At 48.8% G+C, this 20631-nt stretch overlaps 1 protein-coding gene across 3 annotated transcripts in view; it reads right to left on the bottom strand.

The window, feature by feature from the left end:
* Positions 1-18907, bottom strand: part of INAVA (innate immunity activator) — a 53533-nt gene extending 34626 nt beyond the window's left edge. Inside the window, exon 1 of one of the 3 annotated variants that reach the window (XM_029573543.1) lies at positions 18735-18907. The gene's annotated coding sequence lies outside the window, so the exon portion shown is untranslated. Of the gene's footprint in view, positions 1-838; positions 983-1055; positions 1115-18734 lie in introns of those variants that run through there. The other 2 variants (XM_029573544.1, XM_029573542.1) reach the window with 2 other exon arrangements.
* Positions 18908-20631: the final 1724 nt, after the last annotated feature.

Raw genomic sequence — 20631 nt, forward strand, 5'->3', positions numbered from 1 at the left:
TATTTAAATGGAGAAAGATGGGGCTTAAGAAAAAATGGGTTTAGAAACTGAACAGAAAGATAGAGGGGCGCACACTGTAATTAGCATAAAATGAAAAGTGCATTTCTTCATCAGCATCCAGTGCAGACACAACACTGGTAAACATAAAAGCATGAATACAGCACGGACAGCTGAAGGGTGAATCTTTATCGGAGTCTCATTCATACAAGCAAAGCATGAAGACAGCAGCAACAGCTGAAACATTAATCTTCATCGGAGCTTCAAACAGATGTCACATTGATACATGGAAAACAAGAATACAACACGGTCAGCTGAGCAGGGCACTCGGGAAAGAAGAGTTTCATTAACTGGGGGTGCAACTGTAATAAGAGGTTATACCCCTCTCCATTCTAACAAACTAAAATAGTAGAAACGCTGCCCCACAAACTAACCTGAACAAAAAAAAGAAAGAAAATCAAAGAACGGATTTAAGAGGGATCAACGATCTGAAACAAAAGGATGCAAGGCTGACTGCTAAAAAAAACCTCTTCGGTTGCTAAATTGTCTTAACTTTCATCGATATTTTTGTCATATTGCTGCATGAAATTATTTTTATTACCAGAAACCCCTCAGGGAGGATCGGGGTACATAAGTGTGAAAGGAAACGAAATAGTCACCGTCAAAGATTACAATTTGGCTAAGGGTCTGGCTTGCCACAGCAGTTACTGCCTCCCTTTCTCACTGCCCCGTCTTGGCCCCTGCCCGCCTCCCTCAGAAACCGGGATCCCCCTGGCAGCAGGAGGATGCGGGGGGGTCTAGCAGTGTCCCCTGCTTTTCTGCCGAAAGCCGAAGCAGTTACCTGGGTTTTCACTTCCACTTCTTGGGCTCTGCCCGAAGCTTCACAGCGAGCCCGTGCCCTCTCGGCGCTCCTACCTGTTGAACTCCTTCATGTGCAAGTGCAGAGATCCCCCCCCCCCCCGCCCCACGGCAGAAAGGAGGCAGGAATGTGCCAGTTCTCTTCTGATCCTCCCCCAGCCCCGGCTCCTGCCTGAGTCCTCACTTCCTGCAGCGCTCACCTGTCTGGCCTGGAGCCTGCGGGGAGGGGTCAGGGGGAGCAGCGCCGCCCCACCTGCGGCCGGATCATTCTCGGGATGGGAGGGGGAGCAGCACCTTCCCACCTGCGGACGGATCATTCTCGAGATAGGGGGGGGCAGCGCCGCCCCACCTGCGGACGGATCATTCTCGGGATAGGGGAGGGGGCAGCGTCTCCCCACCTGCGGCCGGATCATTCTCGGGATAGGGGGGGGCAGCGCCGCCCCACCTGCGGACGGATCATTCTCGGGATGGGGGGGGGGGCAGCGCCTCCCCACCTGCGGCCGGATCATTCTCGGGATAGGGGGGGGGCAGCGCCTCCCCACCTGCGGACGGATCATTCTCGGGATAGGGGGGGGGCAGCGCCTCCCCACCTGTGGCCGGATCATTCTCGGGATAGGGGGGGGGCAGCGCCTCCCCACCTGCGGCCGGATCATTCTCGAGATAGGGGGGGGGGCAGCGCCTTCCCACCTGCGGCCGGATCATTCTCGGGATGGGGGGGGGGGAGCAGCGTCTCCCCACCTGCGGCCGGATCATTCTCGGGATGGGGGGGGGGGCAGCGCCTCCCCACCTGCGGCCGGATCATTCTCAGGATAGGGGGGGAGCAGCGTCTCCCCACCTGCGGCCGGATCATTCTCGGGATGGGGGGGGGGAGCAGCGTCTCCCCACCTGCGGCCGGATCATTCTCGGGATGGGGGGGGGGCAGCGCCTTCCCACCTGCGGCCGGATCATTCTCGGGATAGGGGGGGGGCAGCGCCTCCCCACCTGCGGCCGGATCATTCTCGGGAGGGGGGGGGGGCAGCGCCTTCCCACCTGCGGCCGGATCATTCTCGGGATGGGGGGGGGGGAGCAGCGTCTCCCCACCTGCGGCCGGATCATTCTCGGGATGGGGGAGGGGGCAGCGTCTCCCCACCTGCGGCCGGATCATTCTCAGGATAGGGGGGGAGCAGCGTCTCCCCACCTGCGGCCGGATCATTCTCGGGAGGGGGGGGGGGAGCAGCGTCTCCCCACCTGCGGCCGGATCATTCTCGGGATGGGGGGGGGGAGCAGCGTCTCCCCACCTGCGGCCGGATCATTCTCGGGATGGGGGGGGGGAGCAGCGTCTCCCCACCTGCGGCCGGATCATTCTCGGGATGGGGGGGGGGGGAGCAGCGCCTCCCCACCTGCGGCCGGATCATTCTCGGGAGGGGGGGGGGAGCAGCGTCTCCCCACCTGTGGCCGGATCATTCTCGGGATGGGGGGGGGGAGCAGCGTCTCCCCACCTGTGGCCGGATCATTCTCGGGATGGGGGGGGGGGGGAGCAGCGTCTCCCCACCTGTGGCCGGATCATTCTCGGGATGGGGGGGGAGCAGCGTCTCCCCACCTGTGGCCGGATCATTCTCGGGATGGGGGGGGGGGGGGAGCAGCGTCTCCCCACCTGTGGCCGGATCATTCTCGGGATTGGGGGGGGGGGGGGGAGCAGCGTCTCCCCACCTGTGGCCGGATCATTCTCGGGATGGGGGGGGGAGCAGCGTCTCCCCACCTGTGGCTGGATCATTCTCGGGATGGGGGGGGGCAGCGTCTCCCCACCTGTGGCTGGATCATTCTCAGGATTCAGGGGGGGGGGCAGCATCTCCCCACCTGCGGACGGATCGTTCTCGGGATGGGGGGGGGCAGCGTCTCCCCACCTGTGGCCAGATCATTCTCGGGATAGGGGGGGCAGCGTCTCCCCACCTGTGGCCAGATCATTCTCGGGATGGGGGGGGCAGCGTCTCCCCACCTGTGGCAGGATCATTCTCAGGATTCGGGGGGGGGGGGGGCAGCGTCTCCCCACCTGCGGACGGATCGTTCTCGGGATGGGGGGGGGCAGCGTCTCCCCACCTGCGGACGGATCTTTCCCGGGGGAGGGGGCAGGAGTCTGGCAAGCTGCCAAGCCGCTTTCACCATTACAAAACTTCATATTTCGAGAGCGCCCGTGAAACTGTCAGGCAGGGTGGGGGCGAATCGCACAACTGGATTCATTTCTGGTACAGGGCTCAGTCATTCAGTTTCCCATTCTGTGTCAATGGGAAAACAAATCTTTATGGACCACGGCCCTTGGTCTATTTAACATGTCAGTGACTTTACCCTGGGGGTCTCTAAATCCCTAAACCGCGACTCCAGGAAAGAGGGAGAGGGAGAAGGAGGGATCCATGCCTGCCCTCTTCTGTGAAGCCCCCGCTGCCAGAGACAAGATGCCAGGCCAGAAGGGCCTTTGTGCACCCTCCCTGCTGGGCTGCAGTGCTGGGCCCTTCTCCAGGGGGGCCACGTCGCCCTCCTATCAAGAGCTGCGGGTACCCCCAAAGGATCTGTGTGTAGGGGGGAGGGTGTATGTCATTCTGAGGGTATGGGGGCTCTGCCATTGCTCACTCAGACTATACCTCATCACTAAATCCATTACTTCTTGGAAATGAATTAGAGATCAACATGAATTAATCCCTGCTCTGTGACTGTACAGCTCTGTGTGTAAGTGAGGGGGCTTTGTAAATAATAAGGATTGTTCTATGACTGTAGAGTGCAGGGCAAGCTGACGGTGCTTTATAAACAATACTCATTGCTCTGTGAGTGTGCAATTAGAGACAGCCTAGGCTCCGCTTTACCTGTGACTGATCTGTGTTTCATCGCCTACTGGGAGTCAGACTTTACAGCCACTCAGAGTCCCTCCCAGCTATAGGCCCTTTAAATTCCTTCAGCAAAGCTGATAAGGCCAGCCTTGTGCAATCATTTACTGGCACAGTGGGTGTCATGAGCCATGATGTGATGTTATCGCTGGCTGGGAATGTACAGAATGTTTTCCGAGGGGAGGTGGGAATCCACAGATCACAGGGAAAGAGAGACAACAAGGATGGGTATTGGGATTTTGGCTAAACCCACCTAAAGCAGGTAATGTAGCTGCCAGGTTAGTCCATGAAGATATGCAGAAATAGAGACCAACAAATAAGTGGTAAGCCATATCTTTTTATTGGAATCACCTAATACACTTGTGACTAGCTTTTGAAAGCTCTGCTAGAAGCAAGTACAATTAGACCAATAAAAATTCATGTATCAGAATTGCAGGTGTACACTGTTGCTGCAGTGTGGACAGAACCCACTAATACACTTATATGGGAGTGAAGTCTGGGCCCTATCATTAACCCTAAACTATACAGAATGGGTTCAGAATCCCAAAAGAAAGCCTGCACCTCCAGTTCTTAAAGCAGACACTCCATGTCCACAGAAACACCCCAGATCAGAATAAGGATGCTTCTCCCTACTACTCCCCATACAAAAAAGAATATTCAAATTCTTCTCAATAACAACAATGACACCAGGCACTCTGTGAAGTAACACAAAACCCTAGAAAACATATACTCAGCACCCATGCAGCAAACCTGCTATACCTATCCAGCATTAACACCCAGGGCTCAAAGTACTACATACAAAAAGGCAGCACTGCAAATACTGCAACAGGCTCTAGAACACCAATACACCTCCTATTAGGAGGTGCAGATTGGGAAACAGAACAAGCTGGACTGCTTCAGATCCCTACCCAGAATGCCTCACCTTGGCCACACATAAAAACAGACAGACCCCCAAATGCAGAATAAATGACCACAGAATACATGCGAATATGCAGACAAACATTGAACTGAAAACCCCAAGAAGACAGACTCTGTTTGCCGTGCAACACCAGAGAAAAAGAAACAGAAATGCATTTCCTTCTGTGCCATGCAGAATATAAAGATATCAGACATGCCCATTTCCCAAAGCTGACAGAGAAAAATCAAAGACTTCCTACAAAAGAATGAGCAGGAAACACTGTCTAATCCTAGGGGAAACAGAAGCAACAGCAGCCATAGCAGAAAAATATGTGATATCCTGTCACCCAGGTCAGAAATGTATGGACCAGCACCAAAACTTGAGACTTTTATTGTCTTATATTGTTTGTGTTTGCTTTTATTTAACTCCTGTAAGTTATTTTATGTTCTTTGTTTGTTTTTTATTGTGAATGTTATTATCTGTACACCGCTTAGGGCTGTGTGTGATCGGTTTCTAAGACATTTAAATAAATAACCATGTCCTTGTTATTGCACTTTCAGTAAACTGTAACTTTATGGTTAATATTTTGTATTTTGTTCCTTTTCCTCCCCGTTTTATTTTAAGCATTCTGGATATTACTTTGGCAGTACATGTAACAATGCCATGCTGATAAAGGTATCCCACGCTGTAATACAGCAGCTGAACAGACACACTGGACTGTGCTGGAGGCAGTTAATAGGACCAGATCTGAAGAAGGACCTGTAATTACTGTTATCCTAATAAAAAGGTGTTTTAAAGAATCCCAATACTACAAGATAAGGAGACAAAGTGGTGTGACAGGAGTTTAGTGGTGTCCCTGTCCATATCATGGGGTATGGTGGAGGGAAGAGGGGGGAGAAGACTGAAACCACAGCTAAAATGAGACCCAGCCCACCACAGCGCACAACCCAGGGCTCCACTCTAGTTGGTAAATACAATCAGGCCGATTGAGTAAGGTTTGCGAGAAAACGGGCACTCAGGGGTGAGCGTCTGCTCTCCTTAACGCGCGCCCAGCCATCTCTCCTGGGTACGCAATCCTGTATTTAAAGTGAAAGGGTCACGATAAAAAGGAAGCGCTAGGGAGAATAGCGCATCCCTAGCAGCGCCTCGGTAGCAGAAACCCAGGAGAGGAGGCTGTCAGCGGGTTCAGGAAACTGACGCTCAATTTTACGAACACCGGTTTTCTGAACCCGCTGACAGCCATGGGTTAGGAAAAAGGACGCCAGTAAAATTGAGCGTCCATTTTCTTAACCTGACCGGCCTGCACATTTTTTTTTTTAACTTTTTAATTTTTTTTTTTTTTAACATTTTTGGTTTCTCTGACTTAAGATCGCTAGGATATTAAGTCAGAGGGTGTACAGAAAAGCAGTATTTTCTGCTTTTTTGTTCACTTTTTTGGGCTGCTCAGAAATTAACACCTGCCATGTGTTTGTGTATAGGGGAAGGAGGTTCTGTCTCCATTTAAAGCTCCGATACTCCCTCTTGGAGGCCACCATTACTTTTTAAAATATATTTAGTACAAATTTATCTCCCCATTCAGGAATTTCACTAGCACTTCCTTCTGAAGCCCAAGAACTTAACATGGCTCTTTAGAAGGGCATACAATATAACGTAAAATGCCAATATGCTGATAATTGCAATGACAGTACCAGAGATAATGCTAATCAAGCAAGCAATATATAATGAATTATATAAAAAGGATATTACTAGTAGAATTAGAATTTGTATTTACTGTTGAGTTGATCTAGAAAAAGAATCAATATGAACTAAATTATATAGTAGCTACTTTGATATTCTAGAATATGTATGAACTAGAATATGTACTTGCTATGGTGTTGAATTAGAAGGTGAATGTTAACACAAAGTATATGATCTTAGATCATGAATATGAATGCTGATATATGAATGCTGATATTGTAAATTGTTGAAATCTTCTTTTGGAACGACAGTATATAAAACGCCAAAATAAATAAACATTCCCTGCTGTCTCTACTGACTCCCTGGGGCTGAAACAGATCACAGGGAAGGGGAGAATGGCCTGAGAGCCCTACAGCTCCCAGTGCTACCTGTTCTCTGCTGGGCATCTCTCACATATGGGCACCGCCAGAACGCTCATGTCAAGGCCAAAACCTTTCCTTGGTTTTTCTCCTGCTACCCACACAGTGGTGGCTTTTCCAGTGCTCATGTGTGGCAATGGACTGTGCCACTGTGCGCAGCTGGTCTCTGACCTCTTTCTCCCAGCAGATCCCCAGGCAGGCAGGCAGGCAGGCGTGCACCAGCATGTCCAGCTACTGCTGCTCACTCCCTTACCCCTTCTAAAAAGGTGAACCAGATCACCTCCACCCCTAGAGAACTCTACCAGTTCTTGTCTTTTTCGGAGCTCGGCCTAAAATGATCCTCTGTGTTTTCAAAATCCTCTTTGGATTTGCTCCTGCCACCTTATTCCTGGCCACCCCTCTACTCCCCAGTTTTCCTGTTCCTGGCTTCTCTCTCTGTCCCATCAAATAACCCATCCTCAGCCAGGGACAGATCTTTTGTCGATGGCCACCCCCTATCGGGAATGTCTCATTGCCACCTGCTTCTCTCTCTCCATAGCAGCCTCTTCTCTGCTTCACCCCTGCCCCTGATTCCAATTTCACCTACAATTTTCACTATCTGACACTCTAGTAGTCACTTAACCTCTTTGGCATGCAGGGGGGCATGATGCGCTCTCTCCGCACAAGGTTAGAAATGATGAATATAATAATGCTATTGCTGTGCTTGGTGGGTCCCTTCAGTGACTCAGCGGCCAATGCTCTGTAAACTGCTGGAGCTCTTTCATTCTGAAAAACAGAGCTCCGGGTATTATTCGCACGCCAGAAGATGGCATCTGCCCTGCGGGATCATCTCTGTCCTCCCATTTCTTTTCTAGGAAAAATTCGATCCAACTTTTCAAATAAGAAAGTGTGATCACGGGTGAGTCACTGCATCTCCCTGGGCCTGTGACTCAGATCAAGCCACTTGATTTTCCCCCGTGTCTCAGGTCCCCCTCCTGTATCTGCATAACAATAACACTGGCCCAGCTGTTGTTGGGCAGCAGCTGCTTGGCCTGTTTAGGATGAGTTGTGGTGGCATGGGGGGGGGTCTTGGGCGGCAGCAACCTGGGTCATGGCCTGGGGGCCTGGATGGGCAGAGGTGGATTGGGAACCTGGTGACTCGGGGGGGCTCGAGAACTTGAGGGGGTCTGCAAACCAGCTTGGGGCCTCAAGGGGCCATGAGTTGGGGATAGCCACCTTTGAACTCAGGAAGTAGCCAGTTCTTGGGGATTTGGACGACAGTCGCAACCTGAGGACTTGATAATTGTCTGGTTGAAAAATTTTAGTCTGTGGAGTTTTTTTTTTTTTAATCCACTGAGCTCACTCACTCACTCCCCAGTGCTATAAGGGATCAAAGTGCCCACCACTGTGCCCCTCAACAAGGTCACCTTACGGTGCTGAATCTCAGCTGGGGAGTGTCTGTGCATCTTGTGGCTTTTTGAGTCACTCTGTGCATGTGCATCCGTGTGGGAGAGGTCTCTGTGTGTTTGTGCCGGCTGCGAGGCCACGCTCTGTGCACATGGAACGTGAGGAGGAAGCGTGACAGAGCTGGCACTCTGCAGGCGTGCCCCGCGCGTGGGAACCTGGGCGCTCCCGTGAGAGGGCTTGCAGATCTTTCATGTACCCTGAGGGCAGGTCGGGGGGGGGGGGGCATGGGACAGTCATCCCCCAGGGTATCACCCGGGTAACCGCTGTGCTGGGTAAACAAAGAGACATCTGGACAGCAGGGAGAGGAGAGCTCGGTCCCAGCCCACTTTCTGCTCTTTGTTTCTGTTTGTTGAGGGTGAGGGCAGCCCAGGCATCTAGCTGCATACATGCACACAGCAACATGAAAAGATGCATCTGGTACAGGGGAAAAAGCAAATCGCTGTGTAACTACAAGCAAAGAGGTCCACAGGAAAAAGAAACAACTTGAAATGGCAGATTTTCCCGCAACACTGCAGAAATGAGTAAGGAGTAATAAAGCAGAAGTACAACTGAGTTTTAGACTTAATTCATAGATCAGTTAAATAACAAACCAAACATCTTATACACTGTGCATGTTCCCCATGGACACAAAATGGGAAAAACCCTTTACAAACACCAGGTCCAAAAACTACCACTACCACTAATCATTTCTATAGTGCGACTAAAATGAGGAAAATCTGAGCTTTTACAGTTTCTGTAACCTCCATCTGCTTAGCTGATTTGGTCATTATGAAATTCGGTACCTGGGAGGTACCACAGTGCTGACAGTCATCACCCAGCTCTCCGTGCAAGCATCCCCCAGGCCCGCTACAATTCCTGCAGACAGGAAGAAATGAACCAAAAACATAGACTCCAAGAAAGAATAACTGCCTGGTGTGAGGAATACCAAAAGGAGAACAGAAAAGGCTCCCAGACTGAGAGCCTAGCTCCTTCCCTGCAAACAAGATTCCAGTATAATTCATAGAAATATACAGAAACATAGAAGTGTCGGCAGAAAAGGACCAAAAGGTCCATCCAGTCTGCCCAGCAAGCTTATGGTAGTATCTGCCATCCTGTGCAGGTTACCCCCTATGCTTAGCAGTTTCCCAGACTGTTAAAGTCAGGGCCAGATGTAAGAGACACTCCCAGTGCTCCTGAAGAACAGCTGTCACCTTACTGCTACCCATTACGGCTGGGGGGGGGGGGAGGTCTGAATCGGGGGCAGAGGAACCTGTAACTGCAGCCAAGGTACAAGTTAATTAAGGAAGCCCCCAGGGACCTGAGGGGAAAACCTTTAGCTCTAGGCACCTGCAAAGTATTTTCCCCTATGTGTGAATGAAGAATCACATTATCCCAGTGAAAGTAAAATGACTTAAAAGAAACCGACCATAGCGGTTGGGTAGAGACGAAACCTTTCACAGACTAATTGAATCTCTAAAGTCACAAGCCCCCAGGGCTGCTTAGCCTCAAGCAATCAACCGTGGTAGTCTCCAAGCTGGCTTTGCTTCTTCAAACATTCCTTAGCAAGGTTGCAAGGCATCGCTTCTACCCAAGGACTCTGCTGGGTTTCATTTAACTAATTCCATGTATGACTGGCATGCTGTTTAAATCAGGATTAATTTAACTCCTAAAGCAGCAGTTTGGGCAGTGTAGCGTCCGCGGGGGGCGGGCGCCTGTTACGGGTGCTCTCACCAAGGCGTCAGCCCTGTCCCTACTGGATCATTCCCTTTTAATTCTGCAATGCTATTTAAGGTCCCACAGATTTAAAGAAATGTATAGAATACTTCCGGAAAGTTTACGTAATGGTTACACAAATAAAAGGTTTGTATGTCACCGTTACATGCATGGTGTAACTTATAAGCAATGGCACTGTATGGAATATAAGAATGTTACATATTATCACAGTAATGGCGGGGTATTAAGTGTTCTATAAATGTTATACATTATTGCAACAACACAGAAGCATTGCATTATGCCCTCAAAAGAACTGAGCTTTGTTGAGTAGATGAATGTAGGCATCAATCACTGGGCATAGTTCAGTGAAGGGGGAGCTGCTGGCAGCTGGTGGCGGACCTCAGTCTGACAGATGTTGGGACATCATTGCAACAACTAGAAGGAGGGAGATCCCATCCAGGGACGGTCCTCAGGGCAACAGGTGGTAGAACCCACATAGGAAGGAGATGTTTTGAACCTGGTGCTTAGAAAGTCTTTCTAACTCATTGTAGGTGGCCACTAGGATTCCGTGTGATCACCAGCAGGTTCAGTTTAATAGACGAGCAAAGGCGCCAGTGCAAATGAACAGGACACTACATCCTAGGATATTACATGAGCTCTGAGAGGTTGTGGCAGCTCCACTGAAGGTTCTATTCAGTAAGTCTTTGGAGACAGGAGTAGTCCCAGAGGACCAGAGATGGGTAGATTTTGTCCTTTATAAAAGTGGAAATAGGAAGGAGGTTAGGCACTGCAGTTAATCTGATTTCAATGGTGGGAAAAGTGATGGAATCAATATTACAGAAAAGGGCTAGATCACAGGATCCAAGGCAGCGTGCTTTTACCAGATGGAAATCATGCCAAGCTTATCTGATCAATGATTCATTGGGTGACCAAAGAATTAGATCAGGGACAAGTGTCTGATGTGATGTGCTTAGAATTCAGTAAGGCATTTGATATGTCTCACCCATTAGATTCATTACAAGCTGAGCAGCCTAGCCAGAGTTTCTCAGGTGGTAAATTGGGTTAGAAACTGCTTGGGTGATAAAAAGCATATGCTAGGAGCAAATGGAATTCATTCTCAGGAAAGAAGGACTATCGGTGGAGTGCCTAAATGATCAGTCGTAGGCCAGTTCTGTTCCAATATTGTCATTGCAGAAGGATTAGTATGAAAGGTTTGTCTTTTTGCAGATAAACACTAAGATCTGCAAAACAGACTACACGGGAAGCTTGAGGAGTTTGACAGCTAAGATTTATTGAAAAAAAAAAAAATCATGTATTTGGAGGACAAAAACCCAAGGGTGCAGGTGAGGTAGTGATGATTTTATATTTGCTTTTAATGTGTTTCATTTTAATGGATTTACACACTGCTTGTTTAAAAAATTGTGTGTTTATTATAAATGTTCTTTGTGATCCGCCCTATCTAATATTGGGAAGGAGTGGAATATAAATTTGCACATATGAATAAAATAAAATGTGCACCAAATAAGAGAGAGATTTTAGAGTCATCGTCTCTGAGGAACTCAAGGCTGCCAAACAGTGTAAAAAGGCAGTGGCAGGAGCCAAAGGAATGCCAGGGTGCATAGGGAGAGATATAATGGTCTAAAGAAGCAGATGAAAATGCAGACAGTAGGGATGTGCATTCATTTCCTCCGATTCAGTGGTATGCGCATACCTCGCTGACTTTCGGAAACGGAGAGCATGCGTGTATTTTTAATGAGATGCATGCATACTCTCCCTTTTCCCGCGTGTACTAGAAAGTACTTCAAGTGAAGCCATATGGAGGGCAATCTTCGAAAGGCATGTACCCACTTAAATAGGTATTTAGCAGGGTAAAATAACCCGACCAAAAGCTGCCCTCCATATATTATGTGCGGGTTCCGTAGCCACAGGACAAAGAGGTTTTCTTGTGTTTCAGCTGGGGCGGGGGCAGAATAGCACGAGTTTACTTGATTTTCCTATGTACAAGAGTTAATTCCGCCGCTTGTATGAATACAAGGTGCCAAGTACACAGATGCTTTTGGAGTGCAGAGCTTGCAAAAGAAAGCGTGTGGGTCTCTTTAAGAATTTGCATAAAGTTCCTTGTGCGGAGAGAGCGCAACATGCCCCCCTGCATGCATGAAGTTCCTGCTCTCAAGTATGTGGGCTGTTTAAAGCTTGTTCCCTTAAATACCTGAGAACGTGTCCAGGTCAAAAGCTTTTTCCTTTTAATACGGGATCCAATGTCCTCATGCCCAGTCTTTGCTATGCAAGCTGATCAATGCAAGAGTTGTTTATTTTAAATACTGGATTGTGCCATAGGAGCATGTAAGTAGTGCCTTTCCATTCGTGTTCAAATAATCCTCCAGTCGCAAAATAACTGTGCAGGAAGATAGTAATGCTAGCAATTCCTTTCACAAATATTGTAGGAACCATCCCTGGAATGGGACAATAGGGGAAGAGGATTACTCCCCTGCCCTCCAATTTTGTAAGCACACTCCACCCTGTTGCAAGATATAATTGTATGGCGATACAGAAGAACAATGTTTGGCAAGCTCATTTGTCTTTGCTCATTTTAGCTTTCTAGAGCAGCTCAAAAGCATGCGGCCCATTTTCTGATGGATGTTATCTGGAAAATGTATGGGCATTATACCTAGTATATAACTCTGGCGTAAAAGATAGCTTAATAGTCTCAAGTTTTCCCCACCACACTGAGCAGAATGGTGACCACTTTTTCCATATAAATCATGTAACCTCCTCGGCAGGGACCTCCGGGAATGCAGGGGTACACTGTGTCCTTGGGGCCACTTACTCACAACCCTGACTCTTCCTCTCCCGATCCACTCGGGGGGGGGGGGGCTAGGGTTCTTTCTGATTTAACCTCCGGGGTCCTAGGCTCACAGGGGTGGGGATTAACACACAACACAGTCTCAGTTGCTCATTTGTTCCTCTTAGCTGTACTCAGTGTTTCGCTGACCTTGCGTTAGGGCCCCTCTGACTCTGAATGAAGACGTTGTACTCTCTGATGGGGTGTTCCACAATTCACTCAACCAAAAATGCTTCAAGTCCACTTTGCAACAACATTCTCCAATTCACCTTCTCACCAAAATAAACAGTGCAAAGGTCCATCTCTCTTCAGTGTATCAGCAGAATTAATGTCCCTTAGGATGGCAGACACTAAGGATAGACCCAACACTGCTGAGTGACAGAATGTGGGCTCCTGTTGGGGACTGGGATCTCTTCTCTCTTTCTTTGATTTTTACCTCTGGCTTCTAGTGTTAAGACGTCCCAAACAACCTCCAAAAATCTAATGTACCTTCTCTCTCTCGGCGGGGAGGGACTGGTGGCCACAACAAAACAGGCACAACATTTCTCAAAACTCCACACTTCTTCTATCTTCTTCTCTGTCAGGGCACTGCTGTCCCTACTTAGCTGGGCAGCAGGGAGTCACAGCTCCCTGCTTTTTTTTTGCTTTTTTTTTAAGGAGCTAACTGACTAACCCAGGCAAGCCTTTCTGGAGAAACAAACTACTATCTCCTATCTAATCCTAGCCTAGGGCTTAAGCTAGGGCCAGTTTAGTTAGTGAGGGATCTAGAGAGTCCCTTACAATCAGAATTGCCTTTCCCTAAATCATTATGGCATAACACTCCCTCATACTTTACCCTTCACAGGTGTCCCTTGAAATGAGCATAGATCTAGAATAGCCTTCGTAAAATGAATATTAAGGAATAGAACTTCCAATGCTGACCAATTCATTTTGTAATCTGACAGATCCGAAAACAAGATCTGAAAACAGTTTAGGAATGGAAACATCCAACGCAGTTACATAAATTAATATTTCATCTGTATAGATGGATAATTCACACTAAACCCATTCATTTCTTTTGAAATATAAAATATATCAGATATGGCCCATAAGTCCCATCAAGTTTGCCTAATTTCATTCCAAGTGCATTGCCACAGCCTCCAGTCTATGGCTTTAGCTTATCTAACAGCAATAGCTAAAGTTTCCAGTAATAAATTAACAATAGGGACATTCCTGTATAGTCCCTCACCTAGAACAAAGGAATCTGAAAGAACGTGACTCACCAATAACTTTGCCCTAGGGACCTCATGCAACATCTGTATCATTTACACAGAGAACGTGGGCAAGAAAAGCAGCATAGCTGAGTTTTACATGGGTTTGGACAGGTTCATCAATGATTATTAGCCAGACAGATTCAGGGGTCTCTAATTCCTTCAGGGAGTGAGCAACATGACATAGACTTTCTGTTTAGGATCTGCTGTGTACTTCCAAGAGACCTGAACTGGCTCCTGTGAGAGACAGGATACTGGGATGAACAGACCACAGGTCTGACCCAGCATGGTAGCTCTTAAAACCAAACCAATCTAAAAGCTGAAGCTAATGCTCCCATGTCACCCAATCAAAAGCCTTTTCAGCATCTGCTGAAATTGCCACAGCTGGAACCTTCCCCTCTTTAGCTGTGAGCTGGATATTATAAAAAAAAGCCTTGCATTATCTATGGAGTAATGACCTCTTTGACAGAAATTCCTTACAGCTGTTCAATTCAGATTGCATATTATCACAAAATGTCTATAGCAATTTGTAACTAGTAGGGATATGCCCTTAGTAATGGGGGCGGGGTTGTGTCAGCACTCTCTCCCCTTTCCCTTACCACTCCTGTCTTTTCCCTCCTTTTCTCTCCTCTCACTCAGCCCTCCCTCTCCTTCCAATCTGGTACCTGCTTAGCCTTATCTAAGTGGTGAAAAAATTAATGGAACTGCTGTAGGAAAAGATAGTCAACTATCTAAAATCCAATGGGTTGCAGGATCGGAGGCAACATGGTTATAGCAGAGGGAGGTCATGTCACATGAATCTCATAGAATTCTGTGATTGGGTGACTAGAGAATTAGATCAAGGACGAGCTCTTGATGTAACTTGTCTAGATTTCAGCAAAGCCTTTGATATGATCCCACATAGAAGGCTCATGAACAACATGCAAAGCCTGGGAGTGGGTCCCAAGGTGTTGAAAAGGATTACAACAGTGAGTAGTGGTTAATGGACCCTACTCTGAGGAGAGAAGAGGGACAAGTACAGCACTTCAGGAACTGGTTCTGGGGCCGGTTCTGTTCAACATCTTTTTAAGCGACATAGCCGAAGGGTTCGAAGAAAATGTTTGTCCTTTTTGTGGATGACACTAAGATCTGCAACAGAGAGGACACGCCTGAAGGAGCAGGGAGAATGAAAAGTGATCTAAGAAAGCTTGAGGAGTGGCTGAAGGTTTGGCAGCAGGGATTCAAAGCCAAGAAGTGCAGAGTCGTGCATCTGGGGTGCGGAAATCCAAAGGAGCTCTACGTGCCGGGGGAACGAGAGACCGCTGTGCGCGGAGCAGGAAAGAGACCTGGGGGTGTCGGATGATCTGAAAGCCGCAAAGCAATGTGACGAGGCAGTGGCTAAGGCCAGAGGGATGCTGGGCTGCACTGAAAGAGGCACAACCAGCAGGAAAAAGGAGCTGATACTGCCCCTGTACAGGTCATTGGTGAGGCCTCACCTGGAGTACCGTGTTCAGTTTCTGGAGACCTCATCTCAACAGGGCCAGAGACCAGATTCAAGCAGACCAAAGAAAGGCAACCCAAATGGTGTGGGGTCTGCACTGGAAGACTTGTGAAATGAGACCGAAGGACCTAAATATGTACATCATGGAGGAGAGAAGAGACAGGGGAGATACGAGACAGACTTTCAAATATCTGAAAGGTATTAAGGAGGCACTAGAATTACACCTTTTCCAATGGAAAGAAAGCTGTAGAACTAGGGGTCATAGTATGAGGCTCCTAGGGGATAGACTTGGGAACAATGTCAGGAAATGTTTTTTCACATAAAGGGTGGTGAATGCATGGAATGTCCTCCTGGAAGAGGTAGTTAAGATGAGAACTGTAACGGAATTCAAAAGAGCTTGGGATAAGCACAGACGATCCCTAGTGGCTAAAGGTGGAAATGAAGATAAGGGGGAACCTGCACATAGCGGCAGTTATTACCCTTAACAGAAGGCATGGGGGTAACCTGCACATAGCGGCAGTTATTACCCTTAACAGAAGGCATAGGGGGAACCTGCACATAGCGGCAGTTACTACCCTTAACAGAGGGCATGGGGTAACCTGCACATAGCGGCAGTTACTACCCTTAACAGAAGGCATAGGGGGAACCTGCACATAGCGGCAGTTACTACCCTTAACAGAGGGCATGGGGTAACCTGCACATAGCGGCAGTTACTACCCTTAACAGAAGGCATGGGGTAACCTGCACATAGCGGCAGTTACTACCCTTAACAGAAGGCATAGGGGGAACCTGCACATAGCGGCAGTTACTACCCTTAACAGAGGGCATGGGGTAACCTGCACATAGCGGCAGTTACTACCCTTAACAGAAGGCATAGGGGGAACCTGCACATAGCGGCAATTACTACTCTTAACAGAAGGCATGGGGTAACCTGCACATAGTGGCAGTTACTATCCTTAACAGAAGGCATGGCAGTAACCTGCACAGAGCGGCAGTTACTACCCTTAACAGAAGGCATGGGGTAACCTGCACATAGCGGCAGTTACTACCCTTAACAGAAGGCATAGGGGGAACCTGCACATAGCGGCAATTACTACCCTTAACAGAAGGCATAGGGGTAACCTGCACATAGCGGCAGTTACTACCCTTAACAGAAGGCATAGGGGGAACCTGCACATAGCGGCAATTACTACTCTTAACAGAAGGCATGGGGTAACCTGCACATAGTGGCAGTTACTATCCTTAACAGAAGGCATGGCAGTAACCTGCACAGAGCGGCAGTTACTACCCTTAACAGAAGGCATGGGGTAACCTGCACATAGCGGCAGTTACTACCCTTAACAGAAGGCATAGGGGGAACCTGCACATAGCGGCAATTACTACCCTTAACAGAAGGCATAGGGGTAACCTGCACATAGCGGCAGTTACTACCCTTAACAGAAGGCATAGGGGGAACCTGCACATAGTGGCAATTACTACTCTTAACAGAAGGCATAGGGGTAACCTGCACATAGCGGCAGTTACTACCCTTAACAGAAGGCATAGGGGTAACTTGCACATAGCGGCAGTTACTACCCTTAACAGAAGGCATAGGGGTAACCTGCACATAGCGGCAGTTACTATCCTTAACAGAAGGCATGGGGGTAACCTGCATGGAATGGCAGTTCCTACTCACAATAAACAAAACAAAAAAGAAAAAAAACTTGCTAGGCACGCTGGATGGAGTTCTTGGGTCTTTTTTTGCCATTATTTATTTTTACTGACCATGTCCTCTCCAATCCAACTGCTCTCTTCTTCTGTACATAGTAAGGGCAGATAAAGACCAAAATGCTCCATGCAGTCTGCCTGGGTGAGATTCCTCCTCTTTTGGTAGATGTGCATATAAATTTCCCCAATGCAACCCAACACCAACTCCCCTCTTGAGTCTTCCATCTGATCTCTCATCCCTCCTGTCATATCCGTCCCAAGCTATATAGCACAATGGTAGCAGCCAGCCAAGAAACGGCCGGCACCGTTTGGTTGCAGGGCAAACTTTTGGATCAGCCGGCGCCATTACGAGAAACTGCACTGGCAGGGCAGGAGCAATTGGGGATCGCTCCTGTTCCCCGGGGTAGTTGAAGAAGGTCCCATAATCTCTGTAAGTTAAGGAAGAGTCTGGACAGCCAGGTATTGGTGTTAGTGCATGCCTATTGTAATATAGTGTGCACTAAAACCAAAATGAACCAATACAAATACCCATGCACACACCGCTAGGAACCAGAGGGGTCTCTGTAGTGACTACTCTGAATCCTGGGACATGTTTTATGAAGCTTTTTTGGTAGCATATGATTAGAATTTTTTTCTTTTGGTCTGGTCTTTGAAGATTTGTTACACTTCCCTGGACCCTGTGCCCTTTCCACAGAAAATGTTCAAAGCAAACTGGCTGTCAAATAGAGACTGACAAGCATTAGCAGGGCCCTGATAAGACGCTATCTGGTTTAAAGGCCGAACTGATCATATCTTAAATCTTCGCCAAATATTTACTTGCCTCACACTGAAATCCTAAGCAAAACACAGATGTAATCCCATTTTAAAATACCTTTAGAGTTAAGAACAAAAGCCAACTTTCTTTTTAAATCACATGACTCTAGGTTTCAAGCTTTATCATTTTAAATGATTTGGGGGTTTTTTGCCTCTGGGATTTCTTTTCTGAACTGTAAAAACGTTGTGTATGAAAACCAGGAGGCACGGGATTTTCTAGTCCGTGAAGGTCAAAGGTGGGCAAACTAAGGTGCAGGAGATAATCTCTGTGCCTCAGGGACAAATATCCCCAGGTCTGTTGTGCAAGGTTGCCAGGTCGGGGGACTCTTGTGCCCCCAGTGCCTCCCAAGATGCTCGGCTACCTTTCTGTAGGCGATCTCCCCCTTTGTTTTGCGAGTTTGCTTTAAGCCCAGCAGAGTTTGCTCCAGGCAAATAGTTTTGCCTATTGCATGGGTAAGCTCCGGGCGATCGAGCACACAATGCAAAGCACACCCCGAAAGGGGCCCAGAGATCACCCCCGCCGCCTGCACAGTCCCGTACTGGGACTCCTAAACAGCAGCTCCAGTCCAGGTGAGTCGTCCGGTCCCAAAGCTTTCCTCCCAACTCACTGACCCTCGGAGTTTCCACGTCCCTTCCCGGTGCAAGGAGCCGGACCCCCTAACGTTTAGTGCAACGGCAACAAGGTGTCCCCCCCCCTTCCAGCTTCCTCGCCGACCTTTCTATCGCAAGAGCTCAGCCAAGACCTTGCAGGTGGACCCCCTTCCGGAGTTTTAATCAGTTCTTCGCTTTCACCCACTCACCTGCGGGCCAGAAACCGGGCCGTCTGGGGCTTTTTTTCCTCGCTCCCCTCCCAAGGCTCGGGAAGTCTCCTCGGAGGTGTTTCATTTAACTTCAGGCATTAGCTGCCTGGCGAATGCCCGCAGGCTGAAGACATCTGTCTCTGGGGCAGACCAAGCGGCCCAGGAGAAAGGGGGGGACTCTCTCTGAGGCTTATCCCAAAGGGAGGGGCTAGCGCCGCACCCTGCGGTTCTGTGGCGGGTGCTGCCGAGCTTTGTGAGTTTATGGAGGCGGTGGGGACCTAGAATTCCTTTTGGGTTCCCCTTTGCCGTGCTGGAGAGGAGGGGGGAACACAGCTCCCCGTGTCCCCTTCCTGCCCTGCGATCCCGGGGCCCGTGTCTGGGGAGGGTGGGCATTCAGTGAGTCAGAGGGGGGCTGCCTTGTGCAGGACAATGAGCCCCCCCCCCCCCTCCTGCCGAGGCCTTTTCTTGTCCCAGACCTCGGGGTGAAAGCGCAGAGAATGGAAGCACAAAGTTTTGTTTTGTTTTTTTTTCCCCCCACCTCCTTTTCTCGCAGAAGTGTGTAAGGCAGCTGCCCATGAAGGCTGCATTAGTGATGGCTTTAGCGGGGAGCCTGCCCCGTCCGCCAGCAGCAAGCTCTGCAACTCGTCCGGGCGCAAATCAAATCCCCGCTGCCAAGGGGAAACCAAACCTGCCCTTCAAAGAAAAACCAAACAATTTCACAGCAGCTTTCAGGGAAGGAGGAAGAAAATTCAAAAATAACAAAATCATAAATGGGGATCCTAGTTTCTGAAGGGGCAGAGAGGAAGAGTTGACTTAGCACCTGTCTGAAAGCAGTAACATCGGTCATTAATGTAACACCCCCCCCCCTTTTTGGGGGTGGGGTGGGGGGATCTGCAGGAATACAGGGGTTCACTGCTTTCCTAGGAGCTACGTTTCTCTCTGCCTCTCTCCTTTCTCGCACCACTCAGTTCACTAAAGGCGCTGGCGTTCTTTCCAGCGGGGAGAAAGATTCAACCTCTGGGGCCGTAGGCTCACAGGGACGGGGACCAACACATACAGTGTCTCAGTATCACTTTTTTGGTTGCACTCTCGGGTGAACTCGCTATTCCGATGGCCTTGCTTTAGGGCACTTCTGAATCAAGGCACTGGACATGCTGGTAGAGGTGTTCAATAGAAATTTACTGCAACCCAAAATATTGGAAGTCCAATTCATAACAAGAATTCTCCAGTTTATCTTCCCACAGAATTAATCAGTCAGAAGGTGGCAGGGTCTAGGCTAGCCCCAGCCCTCCAGATGTTAGAAAGGGGGCACTCGGTGGGGACATGGATTGCCTTAACTCTCTCTCTCACTGATGGTATAAGCTGGACTTTGGGGTTAGAAGTCCCAAAAGTGTTCAAAACCCAAAACATCTCCACCTCTGTGGGCAGGAACTGATGGCAAAATAATTCCACCCCAAAACAAGAATAAAACTCTGCAAAAACAAAAAAAAAACTTCTGTCCTTCCTTGTATTCTCTCTCAGGTCACTGCTGTCCATCCTTAGCTGGGCAGCAGGGAATCACAGCACCTTATCACAGGCAGAGGTGACAAGTCTCCTGGGGCCGGACCTGGCTTCTGAAAAAAGCAAAAAGCTCAGAAAAACAAACAGCTCTCTTCTACTCTTCCAAGATAATCCCTTCCAGACCTGGCCAGGGCAGAGTCTCCTCCCCTTGATCAAGCTGTGGTGCTTAAATGGGGACCACTGCTATTAACTTTCTCCTCCCAGTCAAAAACCCAATTTAAACCATCACACTACTCCTCATGCAAACCCTGCTTTTATAGGGCACTGCTGACCAATCCCCACAAGCCTCTGTGGAGGTGGCTGCAGGGATAGTCTGCAAACTACAAACTCCTAGCCT

This window comes from Rhinatrema bivittatum, chromosome 12 (genome assembly GCF_901001135.1).
Source record: "Rhinatrema bivittatum chromosome 12, aRhiBiv1.1, whole genome shotgun sequence".
Classification (NCBI taxonomy): Eukaryota; Metazoa; Chordata; class Amphibia; order Gymnophiona; family Rhinatrematidae; genus Rhinatrema; species Rhinatrema bivittatum.